Source organism: Triturus cristatus, chromosome 7 (genome assembly GCF_964204655.1).
Source record: "Triturus cristatus chromosome 7, aTriCri1.1, whole genome shotgun sequence".
In the NCBI taxonomy this organism is placed as follows: Eukaryota; Metazoa; Chordata; class Amphibia; order Caudata; family Salamandridae; genus Triturus; species Triturus cristatus.
The window spans coordinates 30,276,824-30,296,480 of record NC_140590.1 but is presented as its reverse complement, the minus strand read 5'-3'; the positions used below and the strand labels follow the sequence as shown (position 1 = coordinate 30,296,480).

Sequence of the window (19,657 nt, the reverse complement as noted above, 5' to 3'; positions counted from 1 at the left end):
AGCATACTCGGGAGCTGCGTCGTCTAGATATGAGGAAAGAAAGACATCTTCTGCGGTTCTGGGATGCCCTTTTGGATGTACCTTAATTGGAAATAATGGGGGTGGCAAGTCTTTTGGCATCTCTGGAGCAGCCTTAGGTAGTCCTTCGGCTAGAAGGGGATACATACCATTCATAAGAGCATTTCTTTGTCTATTTACTTGTTCTGATTTCACTCGGATACCTTCCTTAATTAATAGATTTTCTTGAACTTTATTTGAACTTTCTTTACTCCTCTCTTCTTGTCTACGTGCTTTTTCTGTACGTCTATGAGATTCTTTACGCCATAACTCAACAGCGTCTTTCTGTGACTGTCTGACCTTTCTTTTCCATAACTCTTCCTCCACTTTCATGATGCACTCTGCATCCCAGGTTCCCGCTACGGGCCACCTTTGACTTTCCGGCAATCCCTTGGTATAATCTACCCATAGATCAAGAAACAATATGGCATCTAAGCCATGTTTATGGTACATAAAATGCCCTGGAGTGTCCCTAGGAGGAATAGGAACTGCTTCTTCAAGCACCCCTTTTTCTGGTAGTAATCTGTCTTAACTTCGAGAAGAGCGGCATATTTACAACTGATCTGATACTTACTCTTGAATTTTCTTAATACGAAAAACACAATAAATGAACAGTGAACAATGAACAGTCATTCATACCACAATATGCAAGACATTTTCTGAATACTTTAAACATTAAACATTAAACATTATAACAATGATCGACAATGATGACAGTCTGCCTAACTAATCACCACGCTGAATTCTTGACAATAACTGAATACTTCGGAATACTTGATATACTGCTAAACAGTACATATACACTGCTAAACAGTGCAGACCGGATTTGTGTACCCAAATCCGTCTTGACCGGCACAACCTATGTGCGCGTCAACACGCCTCCCCGGCGATGGTACTCACCGAGTAGCTCCTTGAAACGGAAGGCCTCAGAGAATGGACAGGACTCGATAACTGCGGACAGCGGACCCTCTGGACGTCGGGATTTCGGAAAACCTGGTGGGCCTCAGTATACCTCGGATCTTGCTCTCTCAGCTAGGCTCTGGTCGGGATACTTCGCACTTCTCACCGCCTCGTCTGGGTTGATCGCAGCCTCAGTCGCCCCCGCTTGACCGGAGGGAGCTTACAGGAAATCCTGCTGGTACGCGTTTATGGTCCGTCCAGCTGTGGCAGGAGACCGGGCCTGCAACGCACCGCCGGCGCGTGAGATGAGAAAGTGTCCCTATTCGGGCGCCATTATGTGGTAAATAAAAATACCGGACTGAATTTCATACGGGATCTTAAATAAAGTAAAATAGCTCAAAATAACAAGAGGCAGAATCCGTGGTATAAGAGGTTTTCTAATGGGCTTTATTCCATTCAAAATGGCCGACTCGAGTCGCGGCCTTCAGGTTCCGTCACCACGAGGGTTCAGGAAGTGAAGTACAATAATTTATTAACAGACATGTATTTTTATAATAAGTACATTACAATGAAACGAATGTAGAAGGCGTAACATTTGATAAGAAAAGTGACAAAACAGGTACGTAATCGAAACTAGGCGTAATAAGGAATAAAAGAAACATGATTGGTTAGAATTATCAGACATAGGTGGATCTATAAGATAATACTTGGCATAGATGCGCGCGCGGCAGCATGACGTGTAATTGACGTGCAACTAGGGGGTGAAGGGGACTTGACATTTAGCTCTACATGTGGAGACGAGAAGTCTGGGGGTCAAGTCAACCTAATCCCAAATCATATCTAACATCCTATGTTTAAAGAACTATGTTATCCACAAGGAAGAGACTCTCGGACAGAATCTATTCTATACTGACTGTGTGCGTGTACAAGCGTCTAAGTGTCTATATGAGATGCGAGGGATAGAAAACTTTCCATGGCAACAGGGCTATGAATCACTTGCAGGAGGACGGAAAGGCTGAGTCCTTTGCTTGTGAGCTAAAGGAAATGTTTACCTAAATCACTAGACAGGAATGCATCGGCTGAAGAGCAAAATAGATAATTCGAAGGTGAAATACAACTTCTTGGCAGACAGGCGAAAACTGGCCGAGGCAGGCACCGTTAGCTGCACAGGGAGTAGGACAAAGTTCATGGATACAGATGCGAGCTCAAGCTGAAGCTGTCAGAGACAGAGAGCAGGGAAAGGCTTGAGGACAGAATCGGGCCTACTTGCCTGAACTGTAAAAATGAAGTAACTTAGCCATATAAAGTCGGTGGCCTTTCATACTTAGGAATCGAATATCCAGCCCTGTGATGGCGGATCTGACAGAGAACATGTCGACGGTAGACACACATATGTTTGCGTCTTAGAAACTGGAACTGGAGGGAACATACATGTACTTGTAACATGCATATAGAACCGTTGGGGTCCAAGATAGGGGACATAACTGATCAGGAAAATCCACATTTCCACAGGCTCCCAAACGGTAGAACCCAGGAATCACAGAGACCCGCTGAAGAACCGGAACGGGTGAGCTGCACAACGCGGCTGAAGGACGAGGTGCACGAAGCGTAGAAGCGCCAACAAAGCAGGGAGGCCAGCAAAGAGTACCACACTGACCGAAACTGCGGTGAGGCCCAAGACTCGTGGGGAATATCCACAGTCACACACAGCCGGGCAACAGCAGCTGACAGACAGAGCTGGTGACAGGAACACGATCCAGAACAGCACCACAAGGCAGGAAAGCCAACAGAGAGTCACACTATGACAAGGACCCCAGTGATGCTACGCCATCACAAAACAGCAAGACAGCAGGCAGTTGACCAACCAATGCAGACGAACACCTTGAATCAGAGTGAACGCACTCACTTGACTGGAACAGGAACACAGAACCCAGGGTCCGTGACCGTCGGTGAAGAAGGAATCCTTTATGGCGGAAACCCAAGAAAGGATGGACAGGGAATTGCTGACAGCTGGGGATGGTGATGCACTGCCCCCACGCAGTATTCGTCGCCAGTGTTGAAAAGATTGAAACGTGTCAGGCAAGACACAAGTTTATTACGACATCACCAACTATGTCCCAAGCCTTTCTGACCAACAGTGCCAGAGGAGGCTACATTAGAACGTTGACAACAAGAGGGGGGGAGAAACCAAGTGGAAGGGAAATGGGGGGGGGGGCAGAGCAAACCAAGATTACAATACAGGTATATGTGAAAAGAGTGCACTCACAAAGCTTCTGATACTGGTGAAAACATGACACCAGACTTTTGGAAAACATGGAACGCACTGTCACTTGGAATGCTGCTACAAAAAGTTCTTACCAAGTTCAACAAAGATTGGAGTGATTTTGTTTGTATTTGCAGTGATTCTGCTACGTATATGAAAAAGCCAAAATCGATACCTGAGCTGAAGTGCTTCCCTGTAAGAGAATCTTACCACTTGTTAGATGGTATGCTGAAAGCATCTTTACAATCTTCATGAATCATTGGCCTGAGGGTCCATTATGTATACCTGGAGCCAGCTTTGAAGTGGGAGAAACGTCTAGACATCCCCACCACAGCTGGTTCTGGAATTTCCTTCCCTCCCCTTCTCAGGATCCTAGCGATTTGCTGTGACAATAGCCTGGTGTCAAGTGCTTTGTAAATGCGCTGAGGCAACTCCTTTGAAATGTAACTGGGGCATAGAACAGCTACGCCCCTCGCATCCTGGCAGGATGGCCCATCCTGACAACTTCTAGTCCTTTTACGTCTCATGGTCTGGGAGAATGAACACAAAGGCCACTGACATCTACACCTAGTCATGTGACCCAGGATACAGCATGCAGACACCAAATGGTTAGGACAAAAAAATGACAGCTTTCTGAAAATCTAAAGTATACAAAAAAGTGATGGATGAAATGCTTCAATTAATCTCAGCCACTGGTAATTATTCTGGGTGGCATCCTAATCAATTGTTATTTTGCACACCATGTCACCTCAGTTCGGACCCAGCTGTATGCAAATCAGTCTTGAACCTGCTCCAATGGGAAAAGTTCTACCCAAACTGCCAAACCAGGTCCTCCCTGTACCAGGACACAAGCACCCAGGACCAGTTTTGCCCTTGTTATCAGCTCATCAGCCGGGGATAGCTTGGTTCGAGTGAAAGTGGGCACGGCACGGCACCCACATCTCGGCATACCTGTCCCACTGAGGATGACATACCAAAGTCCCAGGTAGCTTGGTTCAAGTGACAGTGCGCATGGCACCCACATCTCGGCATACCTGTCCCAGATAGGGTGACCCTTCCAGCACAAATGGAAAAAGCAAAAAAGAGGAGAAATAATGCATTTCTCCTAATTTTGCCAACTTAAGACCAGGTTTTCCCTGGTCTTAATTTTGGCGCTGCCTCCTATTTATGCTGCCTCTGTAAATAGGGTCCCTTCACTCAGAATGGCACCACCCAGCCACCTGGTTGTGCTACTGTGGGCACACTTGCCATCTGTACCATCACGCCGATGGCTGTATCCACCAGCCAAACCAATGTCTGGCAAGCCAGGACTTTAAGGGGCCTCAGTGATGCACATTAAGACTAGAAAACCTAACCAGACCCTCTGCAGCTTGTCCTTCTGACAGCTCAGAGTGACAACCTCCAACAGACTTGCTTCTCTCCCTCCAGATTGATTTTCAGAGTCCGCTATAAAACTCAGCACCACCCGCCCACAGCAGCACCCGCCCACCTTGCTAGGTTTTGGTAGGCCACTTGCACGCCCTCCATCTACAGGGCCTCTGTGCCCTGTCCTGTGGTCTGATCTCACAGCATCTACCTGATTGGACACCAGGCTAGGCATTGCCACAGCCACCACTTCACGTTTTGGGTAAAAACTGTCTCTAGGTTAACATCCTTTACTGCACTTGGGCAGTCGCCAACACTACCCTGACAATTTAGGATCCACCACTAACTCATCCGGGGACTATAGTGAGTCTTCCACCTCTCTCGCATCTCCTCAGGTTAAACTAGTGGCCAACTTTGGCCATATTTGGACATCTCCCCCTCCCCAACAGATAACCTATGGAGACAATGGAAACCAAAACTTTTTCTTGCATCACCCTCCACCATGTGAGAATTTCTCAGGGACCACCATATCCCCATGGTGGGAACTCATAGGGGTTGCCTCTAACAACCGAGTACTCTCCGGCCCCAGCAGAGTGACATCCAATTTCACAGGTAAGGATAAGGGGAAAAAAAGGTGTTCTTTCCCAGTAAATCTGGGGGTAAGACCGGCAGAGTGGTTACACAAATGGAAGGACAGCACTTACAGTTGTTCTGCACTGACCCTATGGTCAGAAAATCTCTACCAAAAGAATTATTTAGTGTGAGCCCCCTTGCAGGAAATTTGCCTAGCCCATAACAAATACAAGAACTTTTTGAACCCCCACCCCCCAGTCACCTCCTACAGCAGAAGAAGCAGGGCTCATCTCTTCACCTAAATAAGTGGTGTGGGTTCCTGTTGCAGTCCTTAAATCTTCCTCATACAGGTCTAGTGTCTGTAGTGTTGGGGTTCCAAGGACACCATGGCCTGGAACACTTTAATGGAAACAGTTCTACAAAAGCCCACCCTGCCAAAAATAAGAGATGTTCATAACAAACACAGTTAATACATCAAGCATCAATGTCTTCACATGGCATATATGTGTGCAGGGGCTTTCCATTCTCACATCTTGAGTTCACACAAACACACTTTGAACCCTTTGTCAGAGCCTTGCGCTCTGATATGTGCACATTTATTGATAGGAAATGTGTGGTGAAAGTGAACTTATCAAATATTGCCAGTGCGCACCGCTACTGCATACTATTGATCCCAGCACTGAACAACAATGTAAGAATTTGGGTTATTAATTGTGCAAGATGTGAGTCCTGTGCACTTAAAATTTCCACAATGGTCTTCTTACTGGAAACCAAGTACCCTGTTGAAGCACTTGACTCTCGGGTAGCGAAGCAAAGTTGTCCAAGGCCTACTCCAGGGAGGTAGTTTGGGCTAGTAGTCTCCATTCACGTGTATGCAACAGCATTAATAAATGATTTTCCAGTCAGTGCCTTTTGTTTGAAAAAGTGAAAGTACATGTATTACACACACACTACTAAATCATACACTTTAATTAACAAATATATACATCGGGTGGATGAAAATACCTTTGGTGACACCATTGGATCACTGTTTGTCTGTAGTGTGTTTTGTACCCCATAATCACAATGCCCCTACCTATACAAGATGTAACAACAGAAGACCCATGTAGGCACCTGGACATCTAGCTTGCTACTTGCCTGTGGCCTCCAGTTCCTGCCTGTTCCAGACTGATCCAGTGTCACTGCAGCTGCCCGGGTTTTCCCGTTGGGGTTTTCCTGACTGGGTTTTCCCACTCGGGGTTCTTCCCACCAACAGAAGCTCTGGCTACCCCAGGACCTACTTAATGCAGGCTGCATTGTGACCACATCAGTAAGCCCCTAGACATCTAGCTTCCCACTTGTCTGTGCCCTCCAGTTCCTGCCTGTTCCAGACTGCTCCAGTGACACCGCAGCTGCCCAGGTTTTACCACTGGGGCTTTCCAGTCTGGGTTTTCCCACTCATTGTTCTTCCCACCAACAGAAGCCCCGCCCACCCCAGGACCTACATAATGCAGGCAGCAGCTTGACCACGCAGCGGATGCACACCGCTGGTGCGCCAAAGGCATGCCCATCTGTGCCCCTCTGTGCCTTAACCCCTGGCCCCTTGAAGATACACAATTGTCGAGCTCTACATTTACAAACCCAGACGCTGCAACAAACATTGCCACCACTCCAACCCTTACTCCACGGTAGGACCCTTCACCTGCGCCCACTGCCACTCCACCTGCCACTGCACACACACCAGCCCCACCCTGAACACACCACCCGAACAAAAACACCAACTCGTATGTGTCTTTCTCAACACACACTCATTATGCAAGCACTCCACTGAATTATGAGACCTCGTCACCACTCTTTCACCCGACATCGTCTTCCTCATTGAGGCCTGGCTCAAAACCCACAACAACTTCTGAGCCACGAAAGGCCCTGCGACACGGCTCTCCGGTGATGCGATGGCGACCCTTGCGGTGGTGAGATGCTTCTCCGGTGATGCAATGGCAAACCGCTGCGACAGAGACATGCTTCTCTGGTGATACGGTGGCGGCCTCTGCTCTGCGGCGACACGCTTTTCCGGTGATGCAACGGCAACAGCTGCGAAGGTGACGCGCTTCTTCTCATTGAGTCGCGCTTCTAGCTCCCAGCGACACGCAGGCTTCTGCAGACAGAATATCCAGCAAGGAAATTCAGGGGGGAGCTGGTGGTGAAGTCTTGTAGCCCTGAGACTTCTGCAGGAGGCAAGCACAAGTTCAAGCCCTTGGAAAAATATTCTGCAAGATGATGAAAGTTCCTTAAAAGTTCCTTCTCCTTTTCTTGGCAATAAAGAAACCACTGCAGGCTAGCCCAGCAAAACAGCACACTGGCAGAGGGGCAATCCAAACTCCTGCAGCTTCCTTGGTTCTTCTCCTTGTCAAAGGCTTGTCTTGGTTTGACAGAAGTGATCTAAAGTATTGGGGTTTGGGCTCCAGTATTTATACTAGCAAATCCTTTGTCTCTGAAGGCAGAGAGTGTCTGTACCTAGTCCAAACTGGTTCTGGGTGCATTCTGCCAGTGCACACCTTCTTCCTTTGTCATTGTGGGCCAGGGTCATCAGACGCACCCCAGGAGGTGGAGCCAGCATTGTCGAACGCAGGCACAGCCCTATTCTGGCCCAGGTTCTACTCCTCCCACCACTCCTCATGCAGATAGGCCTATTCAGCCTAGTGCTGAATCACCCTGTCTCCTGGAGCACCCCCAGCCCATATCACTCACAAACCAGACAAGCAATACACAACCTAGCAGAGGCAGGCTGGATAGTTAGGCAAGAAAATACCCACTTTCTAAAAGTGGTATTTTCAAACACAGAATGTTAAAACCAACTTCACTAAAAGATGTATTTTATCATTCTGAGTTCAGGCATACTAAACTCTTCTTTCTACCATGTTCCCTGGGTCAGTTAGGGTTATAAGATGTTATAATCAAACTGCCCATTCTGGCCTATGGGAACAGGTAGCCTTGCAATAGTGAAAAACGAAATAGGCGGTAATTCACTATGCACCTTGCCCTAGGGCCTACGTTAGGGGTGTCTGATATGTAGTAAAAGGGAAGGTTTAGGGACTGGCAAGTGGGTGCACTTGCCAAGTCGACATGGCAGTCCCAGACTGCACACAGGCTCTGCAATAGCAGGCCTGAGTTACACTTTACAGGCTGCTTCTGTGGGTGGCACAATCAGTGCTGCAAGCCCACCAGCAGCATTTGATTTACAGGTCCTGGGAACACATGGTGCACTATACTAAGGTCTGACAAGTAAATCAAATAATCCAATCATGGAGTCAGGTTTCAAAGTCTTTATTTCGATTATTAGCAATCATAAAAGACATAAAAAAAAAAAATATATATAACTGGTTCATTTAAAATATCCAAAGGGAATCAATAAACATAATTATTATTTAGACACTCACAAAAATACAGAAAAGCAAAAAAAATAAATAAATAAATAAATAAATAAATATTTAAAAATATTTAAAAATTTAGGATTACAATTCTAGATTGCGAACAATGAATACAGTTAATAAGACATAGTCGTAGGGTCGTAGGGTGGTTTAGCAGGTGTATACTTAAACTAAACAGATTATGGCAAATAGCAGAACAACTTTTGCACTTAGCGCTAAGACGAGCGCTTTTTTAACCTAAGGAGCCAAGCCCAGCCCAAGTACTTTGCCAAGGCTACCACAAAAACCTCTGAGGTGTTAGTCCTGAGCACCTGTATAGCTTCCATTACTGTTTTATATGGTAAATTTTGGAACAGAGGTTTTAACCATTTTTTCCGAGGTGCTCCATACCTAGGACAGGCAAAAAGGAAGTGACCTTCTGACTCAATATGACCTAAGCAGCACATACAATAAGGTGATATCCCTGTGGACCATTTGTTCAGAAAGATGTTTAATGGCAAAGCGCCCACTCTAAACTGATGGTACAGTTTCTTATCTAGCGGTCGGGAAATAACATCCCAGTATGGCTCTCTCAATAGGTCAATTTTGAATGTTAGAAACCTGCCGGTAAGGTCATTTTTATTGGACAGCATCACTCTTTTTAGGCGGGTAGTGGCCCAATATAGAGATTTGAATTCATCTTTAGGTGGGAAGGGATTAGATTGTGGGGATGACCAAAGATGTTCCAAGCCCATGTCTATCAGAATTGTTTTTACAGCAATGAGCCATGGTATTTTCCCTGAACCCCTGATGGACCTAACTTCTGACAATTCCTTTGCAAAAAGGAATAAGTCTGGGGATGTCCATATTCGTCTCCACATTGCCACTAACCTAAATCTTGCCATTTCATTTATGGGGGCGGTGCCGAGATCTAAGCAGAGAGGGAGCGAGGGTGTAGACTGTGGAAGGCCCACTAGATTTCGGAGGAATCTACATTGAGTTTTATACAGATTAGACAAGTCCATATGACCCCATAGATCTGCGCCATATAAGATGGCTGTAGAAATTTTAACATCATAGATCTTAAGGGCCGGCAGGACCCGTCTAGTGATTGATTCCTTCTGCTCTTTAACGAGACAGCCAGTAAGCCTGGCAAGTTTGAGTTGTTGCATATTGATCTGATCCTTCCATCTCAGACGACTATCAAGGGTGACCCCTAGATAGGTCATGGTATCAACCTGTTCAAGGTTTACTCCATTCATCTTCACTGAACTTCGGAATGGGTGGTTTTTTGTAAAGACCATAAATTTTGTTTTCCCCACGTTGACTACCAGATTGTTCATGGCACAAAACTCCTCAAAGCGGTCCAAAGCCCGCTGAGGTCCGCTGCGTGTTTTAGAGAGGATTAGAGTGTCATCTGCAAAGATGAGTAGCGGGAACCTCATCCCTGCCAACATTGGGGCATCAGTGGGAGTATCCAAGAAAAATTTAACAACTTGGTTGATAAAAAAAAGAAACAGGGTAGGGGCCAGGACACACCCTTGGCGGACGCCTCGGGTTACGGGGAAAGTTTCTGTGACTTGTCCCTGACCCCCCCACCTCACCCTCGCAAAGTTGTCCTCGTGGAGTCTTATGATAAGGTCCAATAATTCGGGTGGGCATCCCAAGGTTATCAGCACACCCCACAACCTGTCCCTGGGCACCAGATCGAAGGCGGACTTCAGATCAATGAATGCAGCATAGATGTTACCACCACCTAACCAAACCTCCTTCCAATAGATCAGGCAGAATCTAAAAACCTGATCTATGGTGCTCATTCCCGATCTGAAGCCCACCTGCATGGGGGACAGGATGTTCTCCATTTCTATCCAACCCAGGACCCTTCCCAAAACCATACGCGCCACTATCTTTTGGATCGAGTCGATTAAACTGATAGGGCGGTAGTTTGCTGGTATAGATTTATCACCCTTTTTATAGACTGGAACTTTTTCTGCCCCTTTCCAGGATTTCGGGACTGTAGCTCCAAGTGCCAGAGTATTAGCTATTCTAGTGATATACGGAAGCCACAAAGTGGGATTAGATTTAAAAAGATCCGCCGGGATTAGGTCCATACCTGGGGCTTTGCCTCGGAGAGTAAGTGCCAATGCCAACTCAACCTCAGCAACCGTAAAAATGAGTTTCCCGCTTTCTGGGGTCTGCGTGAATGGTTTGCCTGAGGGATTTAAAGTATCATCGTCCCTAGCTCTAAATTGGGCCGAGTAAAATGATACCCAATCCTCGAGTGGCACATTATTTCCGGGTGTGGAAGAGTCAATGTTTTTGCCCCATTTAACCAACTCCCAAAACCTTTTCTGGTTATTAGAGGATGATGCCTCTAAAAGATCTGACCAGAACTCATCCTCCCACTCCCTTTTGGCTTTGCTAAGGGTTTTTTTATAATGGAGTCTAGCAGTTCTCACTTTGACCATGTCCCGAAATTTAATGGCAGAGATGAGAGCTGTATGTGCCTCTCTACAGTCCTTGTTATACCATTTTTGGGGCAAGGGATTAGTTTTAGTAACAACTTTCCTATATGGTTTGGATAGCATTGATTTTAAGCTGTCAAAGCACTTAATATGAACACCCATCACACTATTTGCAGCTCCAATCTCCACCCCGACATATCTATTTGCAACATTTCATTAAGTGCATTTCCTACTACAGCATTATTATTATTTAATAAGCATTCATCTTCTATAACCTGTGACCACTTCAATCTCCTCCTATCATTAGTAAGTAGGACATCCCCTGTATAAGTTACAGATGGTTCCTCCCTTCTACTTAAATCCGGTGTCTTCATCGATAGGGACAGTGGGTTATGATCGCTTTCCGGGCGCTCTAAAACTACCATATCAATTAAGAGAGCCCAATGCTCCATGTCCAGTAAAATATAATCAATGCAGCTTTGCCTATGGCCATTATCAAAAGTGCTTTTTCCCTTCGCATCAGAGGCAGAGCGGCCATTACATGCCCTAAACCCATTTTGTAAGCAAAAGGCCGTCCAAGACACTGCAGCCTCTGTAGCTTTAGCCATCTTCTCCACTTGTAAGTCTGGAATACCCCAAGGAGAATCATCTGCCATAGTCCATGTGTCTCCCATATCTAGCACAGGTTCTATAGTACAATTTAAGTCCCCAGCAATGATGGTAGTAATACCTCCGACCATTTTCGTTATCATGTGATCAACAAGGTTCAGCAGGGGTGGGCATCGACCGCCAGAAAGGCCTCTAACATAGATGTTAATGATATTCATAACTTGCTTGTTCCCTTTGTTCAAAACAATGGATAACAGATCCTGATTCTCCACTGGGAACTCTGTTGGATAAAAGCCCAGGGAATGTTTCACCCAGATTAACAGGCCACCTGCGGCCCGCCCTTTACCTCCTTTAATTGCGGGTTTGAAAAAGTTAGAATAGCCCAGCTTATGGACAGGTTCCGTTGCCCATGTTTCCTGCAGCAGGATAATATCGTAGTTGTCCATAAAACTTGACCAATCCGCAGACACAAGGCGTGCCTTAATACCCGCTATATTCCAGGACAAAATTTTTAGATGGTCATTCAAATTGCCTGGCAACAAATAGTGTAAGTGCTGTACAGATCCATGAGCAGCCCCTGTACTATCATTATCCACTAGATGCTCAACACAGTCTACCGGGGCAATGATTTTCTCCTCGATCTGGGACCCCTGGATAACTACGTGTGGTCTAGGGCTGTTTGGCAGATATGTTCGTCCTCCCTCCCCGTCAACTAGATTGGTCGGTATAATTAGGCATACCACATTGTAATCACTGGAGACTTGGGCTATCACACTACCAGTCGGAGACTCGCTAGAGGGTTTGTTAAGTCAATCTATAGCTTCCAAGTCAGAAAGGGGGCCAAAATGATTAAAGAGAAAGGGACGCTGGCAGTCAATCGGGGTCAATGCCATGGGATGTCTTGCAGCAGGACCTTTACGGAACAGAGGATAAGATTGGAAGGGTATATGCCTGCGCGGGTAGAAGTAGGATAAATCTAATGTTTGTACATCCCCCTGCCTTGCAAATCTGGGTACTCGTTTAATAGCTTCTACTACCCATGAGTCTTTGAACGATATAAGGATACAGTCTCCTTCTAGATCTTTAGCCTCAGGCCCCACCCAATCAACTCTCCTCACATACAATATCTCTGTAGGGGTGGAGGGGGGTAGCGGACGATTTTTGTTCAGCCAAAAGGTGACTTTATTACGAAGGTCACCATATGATTCCCTAAATCCTGGTTTTAATGGTACTACGCCTGTCAAGACGATGGTGTGTAGAGCCGCTTCAGGTGGAAGATCAACACTGGGGATGTTCGGCCTTTTACGCCCCCCCTCCCTGCGACTGGTAGAAGCAATATTTTGAGTTCTTGAAGAGATTGGTGAAGGACAATTTATATTAGATTGTGTTTGAGGACCCATGTGTTGACGCCCAACCATATTTTGTTTAGCCTCTATTTTCGTTTGGGGCTTTAATGTCTGAGTCTGAGAACTAACACCTGGTTTAAAAGAGATGGTAGAAGAGGTATTGGTTTTTTGACCCCCTTTAGCTATGGTGTTATTTATTCCTGTCATTTTATTGAGGGAATTTTTGCCGTTTTCCATATTTTTACTAGTAATCTTATTAGGTGCCTTACTTGGTGCTGGTACATTATTATTTAAGCCACACAATGCTTGCAGCATCGCGTGGTTTGATTGGATCAGACCCTCCATACTATCGATCTTTGAGGTCATGAGCCTAGTCTGCTCCAAGACTGGTAAAAGTAGTGTTTTAAACATGGCCTCCATTTTTGCCAGCAAAGCCTCATCACTATTAAGGCACATGGGACATGTGGTGGAGGAACCCAAAGCCAAAAGTGAGGGGCATAGCATATTATTATTGTTAGGCACCGAAGGTTTTAGCAAACTTAATTGGGGCTCGGGCCCCTGGCGCCATTCCCCTTGAACTGTATTTGCTTTATTGGATGTCATATTTCTTTCCCCTGACATTCTAGAATCCCGTTTTCTCTTTTTAGTATTGGGGGCAGAGTTGGATATAGGTGAATATGCCTTTACAACAGGATTAGAGATATTGGATTGATTAAGAAGAGGAGTTCCGGATAATTGACTAAAATCCTGCTCCTCATTAATCACAGAGTCATTGTCCTCCATCCCAATCTCCTGCGTATCTTTAGAGTCGTTAATACTAAGCCTTTTTTCCATTATTTTGTCTCTTGTGGACAGGCTATCCCCAATATTTTCTATATGAACTATTGCGTCCGTGGAGATGGTATGGACACAATTAAAGGCAGCATGGGGTACAGATGGTACAGGGGAGACAGATGTAGCTAAAGCCCCCAGCGAGGATCGTTTTCCACTAATCAGATCAATTGAGAGCCTTTTCTCAACCATGGCAATTTCCTTTTCTAAGATGCCAGTTGCCCGGGTGATAAAAGCGTCCAAGGGGCCAGAAACGACGCCATTAGATGTATTAATTTGTACAGTACGTACCTTCCCTGATCTTAATGGCATTTTTGGGTGGTCTTCAGAACGTCCAGAGGGAGTGGGCCTGGGCCGGACTCTGCCGTACTCGAACGGCCTCAAACGGCCCGCTCTTTGCCCGGTCTTCGCCCCGGCCGTTGCCCCGCGCGCGTCCCGCGTGCGCGTTGTCCACAAATGCTATGAAGGAAAAAACAAGAGGAGGGGGCGGGAAGAGGACCAGCTGCGGCCGATCCACGCCGCTAGGAATGCTGGTCCTCGCAGTCCCGCCTCTACCCCTGTTGACCAAATGACAACTTGCAAGGGGCGCGTTGGTGCTCAAAGCACATGAAGGGAGGCAGAAAGGATGTTCCCCAGAGAGAGTCTAAGCCTACGAGCGGCTCCCGCGAAGCGGGGGCCGCGAGGCGTGGCAAGGTGGCCAGAGAGCAACAACACAGGAACAGAGCTTCTTTGCAGGAAGGGTCCCAAGGCTCACTCACTCCACACAGTTTTTGAAGAGGAGGAGGAGGGGGCGGGAAGAGGACCAGCTGCGGCCGATCCACGCCGCTAGGAATGCTGGTCCTCGCAGTCCCGCCTCTACCCCTGTTGACCAAATGACAGCTTGCAAGGGGCGCGTTGGTGCTCAAAGCACATGAAGGGAGGCAGAAAGGGTGTTCCCCAGAGAGAGTCTAAGCCTACGAGCGGCTCCCGCGAAGCGGGGGCCGCGAGGCGTGGCAAGGTGGCCAGAGAGCAACAACACAGGAACAGAGCTTCTTTGCAGGAAGGGTCCCAAGGCTCACTCACTCCACACAGTTTTTGAAGAGGAGGAGGAGGGGGCGGGAAGAGGACCAGCTGCGGCCGATCCACGCCGCTAGGAATGCTGGCCCTCGCAGTCCCGCCTCTACCCCTGTTGACCAAATGACAGCTTGCAAGGGGCGCGTTGGTGCTCAAAGCACATGAAGGGAGGCAGAAAGGATGTTCCCCAGAGAGAGTCTAAGCCTACGAGCGGCTCCCGCGAAGCGGGGGCCGCGAGGCGTGGCAAGGTGGCCAGAGAGCAACAACACAGGAACAGAGCTTCTTTGCAGGAAGGGTCCCAATCATGGAGTCACTAATTAATGCATGAATTTACTATAGGGAGCACTTACACTGTGGCACTGAATAGCAGTGGCACAGTGCCCTAAGCATCTAAAACAGCAAAAACAGATAAAAAGTAGAGGAGACAACAGCAAACAAATGGAAGGGAGACTCACACCAATGGTACCAGGTCTAACAGGTACCAACTTCATGTCAAGTTACATCGCTGCAATGTGTAAAGAGTGCGGAGTAAACTATAAGTTTACCACACCCTACGATCTACAATGTAATGAGCTTGTTGAAAGGTTCAACAAGACCCTTGAGCGTATGATCGATGGGACTCCCAGAAAAGCTCAGGTGAAAATGGGATGTCTTGTTACCCTGCCATCTCTTTGCCCACAGAGCGGTCCCACAGAAGGGGGTTGGATGCCTCCCATTTGAACTTTTGTTTGGGCATCCAGTTAGGGGTCCCTTGTGTCTTGTTAAGGAAGGGTGGGGGCAACCTCTCAAACCTCCTAAACAAGATATTGTGGACTATGTCCTTGGCCTGCGTCTGTATATGGCTGACTACATGAAGAAGGCAAGTAAAAACCGGGGGGCCAACCAGGAGCTTCAGAAAGCCTGGCATGACCAAAAAGCTGTACTGCCTATTTACCAGTCAGGGCAGAAAGTGTTAGGTTGGAGCCTGTGGCCCCAGCAACTCTCCAAGACAAATGTAGTGGCCCCCACACTGTCCTTGAACAGAAAGGTGAGGTCACCTACTTGGTGGACCTAGGCACTCCCAGAAGTCCCCACAGGGTACTTCATGTGAACCACCTAAAACCTTTTGTGGATAGGGCTGGCATGAGCTTGTTCATGGCAACTGATGAGTGACAAGAAGAAGAGAGTGACCCTCTCCCTGATCTCCTCTCTCAGAACCCTGTTTATGGGCCAGTTAAAGGAGTACCCTTGGCAGGCAGACTCAATACCCAGCAGAAAGCTGTTTGCTGGAAAGTCCTCAATCATTTCAAAGGCAAGTTTTCCCTGTCACCCAGTCAAACCATCTGGTGTATCAATGAAGTGGACACAGGTAACAGTCTGTCTGTAAAGAACAACATTTAGAGACAACCTGACCATGTCAGTGATTGTATCAGGACGGAGGTCCAGAAAATGTTGCAATTGGGGGTCATTGAACCTTCATATAGCCCATTGGCTAGTCCAGTAGTCCTTGTGCCAAAACCTCACACCAAAGATGGCAAGAAAGAGATTAGGTTTTGTGTAGATTACAGAGGCGTCAATGTAGTCACTAGGACTGGTGCCCATCCCATTCCTAGGGCAGATGAACTCATAGACTCTTTGTCCTCAGCCAAGTCCTTGAGCACATTTAACCTAACTGCTAGCTATTGGCAAATCAGACTCTCTGAGGATGCCAAGCCAAAAACAGCATTCTTGACCCCAGTGGGCATTATCAGTTTACTGTGATGCCCATTGGCTTGAAAAAAGCACCTGCCACATTTCAGAAGTTGGTGAACACATTTTACACAGGTCTGGAAACCTATAGTGCAGTCTATCTTGATGATATTGCTGTATTTAGTTCCACTTGGGGGGATCACCAGGTCCACCTCAGAAGTGTCCTAGAGGCCTTGCAAAGGTCAGGCGTTACTATCAAGGCCACTAAGCGCCAGATAGGGCAGAGCAAGGTTGTGTACTTGGGCCACCTGGTAAGTTGAGGCCAGGTTCAACCATTGGAGAGCAAAATCCAGACCATCATGGACTGGGTTGCTCCCACTACCCAGACTCAGGTCAGAGCTTTCTTGGGCTTGACTGGGTACTACAGAAGATTTATTAAGTGATATGGGTACATTGTGACTCCTCCAACAATCTTACATCAAAGAGAATGCCAAAGAATGTTCTGTGGATAGCAAACTTTCAATAGGCATTTGATGACCTGAAGCAGGCCCTGTGCACTGCTCTCATCCTGCCGAGTCCTGATTACTCCAAAACCTTTATTGTCCTGACAGATGAATCTGAGTTGGGGGTAGGGGCTGTGTTATCACAACTTAATGGAGAGGGCCAGGGCCAATCAGTAGCTTTTATAAGCAGACGGTTCACCCCCAGGGAGAAACGTCGGTCAGATATAGAGAGGGAGGCCTTTGTTTTGGTCTGGGCCCTGAAGAAGCTGAGGCCATACCTGTTTAGCACTTACTTCATTGTTCAGACAGACCATAAGCCCCTCCTGTGGCTTGAACAGATAAAGGGTGAAAATCCCAAACTTTTGAGGTGGTCCATTTCCCTACAAGGGATGGACTATACAATGGAGCATAGACCTGGGAGTAACAATGCTAACGCAGATGGACTCTCTAGATACGTCCTCTTAGAAAATGAAGACTCAACTGGGCAAGGTTAAACTCATCGCCTTACGTTTGGGGGGGGGGGGTTGTGTAGGAAAGTCGGATCTGCCTTCATGATTACCCCCACTTTTTTGCTGGCATCGCACTGTTTTTCTGACTAGTCTGACTGGGATCCTGCTAATCAGGTCCTAAGTCACTGTGCTTCCTCCCTAAGTTGACTATGGTGAGTACCTTGGTACATTCCTAATTGGCTGCTGGTGTACCCTAGTAAGTACCTTGTATATGGTACTAAGGTACCTAGGGACTAGGTACACCAGGGGTCCCCCACGTGCTGCAGCATGTATTATGCCATCCATAAGGGACCTTCCAAACCCTGACTACATGCCTGCCATTGCAGCCTGTGTGAGGTGGTGCTTGCACCTCTCCGAAAGATATAAGGTTCCTTATATCAAACATCACTACACTTAAAGGTTTTAAGTCTCCCCTGTAGTAGGCCTTTCAGTCCCAAAGGAAGGTTGCTTGGTTCTAAATGTAAGGGCGCCCCTGCATCAGCATGACACCCCTACAACCTTTGGAGTCCATTCTCCAAGGGTGTAAGTGTATTAGCCATTACGATACATAGAGGGGCCGTGTGTCATTACGGGATGACCATCTCTAAACTAGCTGTAACTAATAATGTTTTGTTTGGTGCCAAACTTGTTAGAATCATACCCCCACATCGCAAATAGTGTTGGAGGTATGATTCCATGCACGGACAATCTCCTCTGGGAGGCCCTCAGTGCTCCTGGTACCAGTCTTCCAGAACCGGAGAGCAAGCTAGGGCTCCTGCTGACCTGAGACACTATTCTGCCCTCCTGCTGCTGAGCCAAGCTCGAGCAGGGGAAAGCAGAACAATAGGTATACTGGTACAGAGAGGTGTTACCACCTTCCCTGACAGGGTTTAGTGTATTGGGACAGGGTGGGGGCGCTTGCCAGCGCCACTCAGACTGCTTGAGGGGCACATTATGTGGGACATGGGAGTATCCTTCCCACTGTCCAGCCCCTCCACTGGGAGGGACCCCTGAAGCATGCCCACCCTTTCCTTAGGTTAATTAAGGGCGTACCTGCGGGTGGGTCCTTAGATTTGTCCTGGGATTCGATTCAGATCTAACTCCGGGCCCTCTTCAACTGCCTGGATATTCTGACTGTGTCATACTGACCGCATCTGACTTGGAACCGAGACTGCAACCGGGAAGACTACGTCTGCTCCTGAACTCTTTGTTCTGCAAGACCGCCGCACCGTCAGTGTCCGCGCTCCATACAGGTCCCATCTAGGGCCCGTGGACCTCCAAACACACCCGAAGGAATCTCCCTTGGAGTGAAGGAGTTAGTCCCCTTCATCCGCAGGCACCGCAACGTAGGTGACCGCTTTGCTGATCCTGGGCTCCTACTGACTCCAACAGGTTCAGTAACACAGGAGGTGGTTTTGCAACTTCTTCAAGGCCTGCACTGTCTTCAGACCGAGTCTGAAGCCTGGCTCCCTCGTCGACACCGGCAGAACCGAGTCCCTGTGCACCACGTCACCTGGCAGTTGTTAAGGCTGGACAACTCTTGTCCTCAGAGATCTTGGGGCCCTGTCAAGAGCCTTCTTTGATTCCAGTAGTCTCCCCTGCTTGCTCGGGGTCTATCCTGACTTACTTGAACGTGGTGAGTCTCTGTGACCTTGCTGGTCCCAACAATGTACCTTTTTGTCTTCTTCCATGTGTTGCCGTTGCAATGGCTTGTTGGTGCACCCGTCAGACACAGACCCCCTGGATATCAACATCCGACGTAGGATAGCTCCTACACCATCCATTCCTGGTCGTCCTCAGTGTCACCTGGTCCATGTAGCTGCAGAAACAAAGGCACCATCAACTCCCCTGCAACAGCCGGCAATGGTGGGCACACAACTCCGTGCCCCCTGGTCACTCCTGAGTGACCTAGACTCTGTCCCCTGTGCTTGCAAGTTCTACTCTTCTTGAATCCAGGCTTGGATTCCACCAGACTCTTCCAGCTTCTTAGCCAGCAGCTTCTTGCTTGAAGTCCTCCATTAGGGTCTACAGCGGTACCCGATGTCACTTCGTACCTATGCACCCAGCTTCCCTGGGGCAGGTAACCTGGTCTCCTGGGTATCCACTGGTGGGGTGACTCTCGAACCATCCATAATACACGGGGTGTCTTG

The 19,657-nt window shown here is 47.6% G+C and overlaps 1 protein-coding gene across 3 annotated transcripts in view; it reads left to right on the top strand.

The window, feature by feature from the left end:
- The window catches only part of LOC146808733 (uncharacterized), a 415,671-nt gene that overhangs the window by 173,649 nt on the left and 222,365 nt on the right, over nucleotides 1-19,657 (top strand). The window lies entirely within an intron of this gene.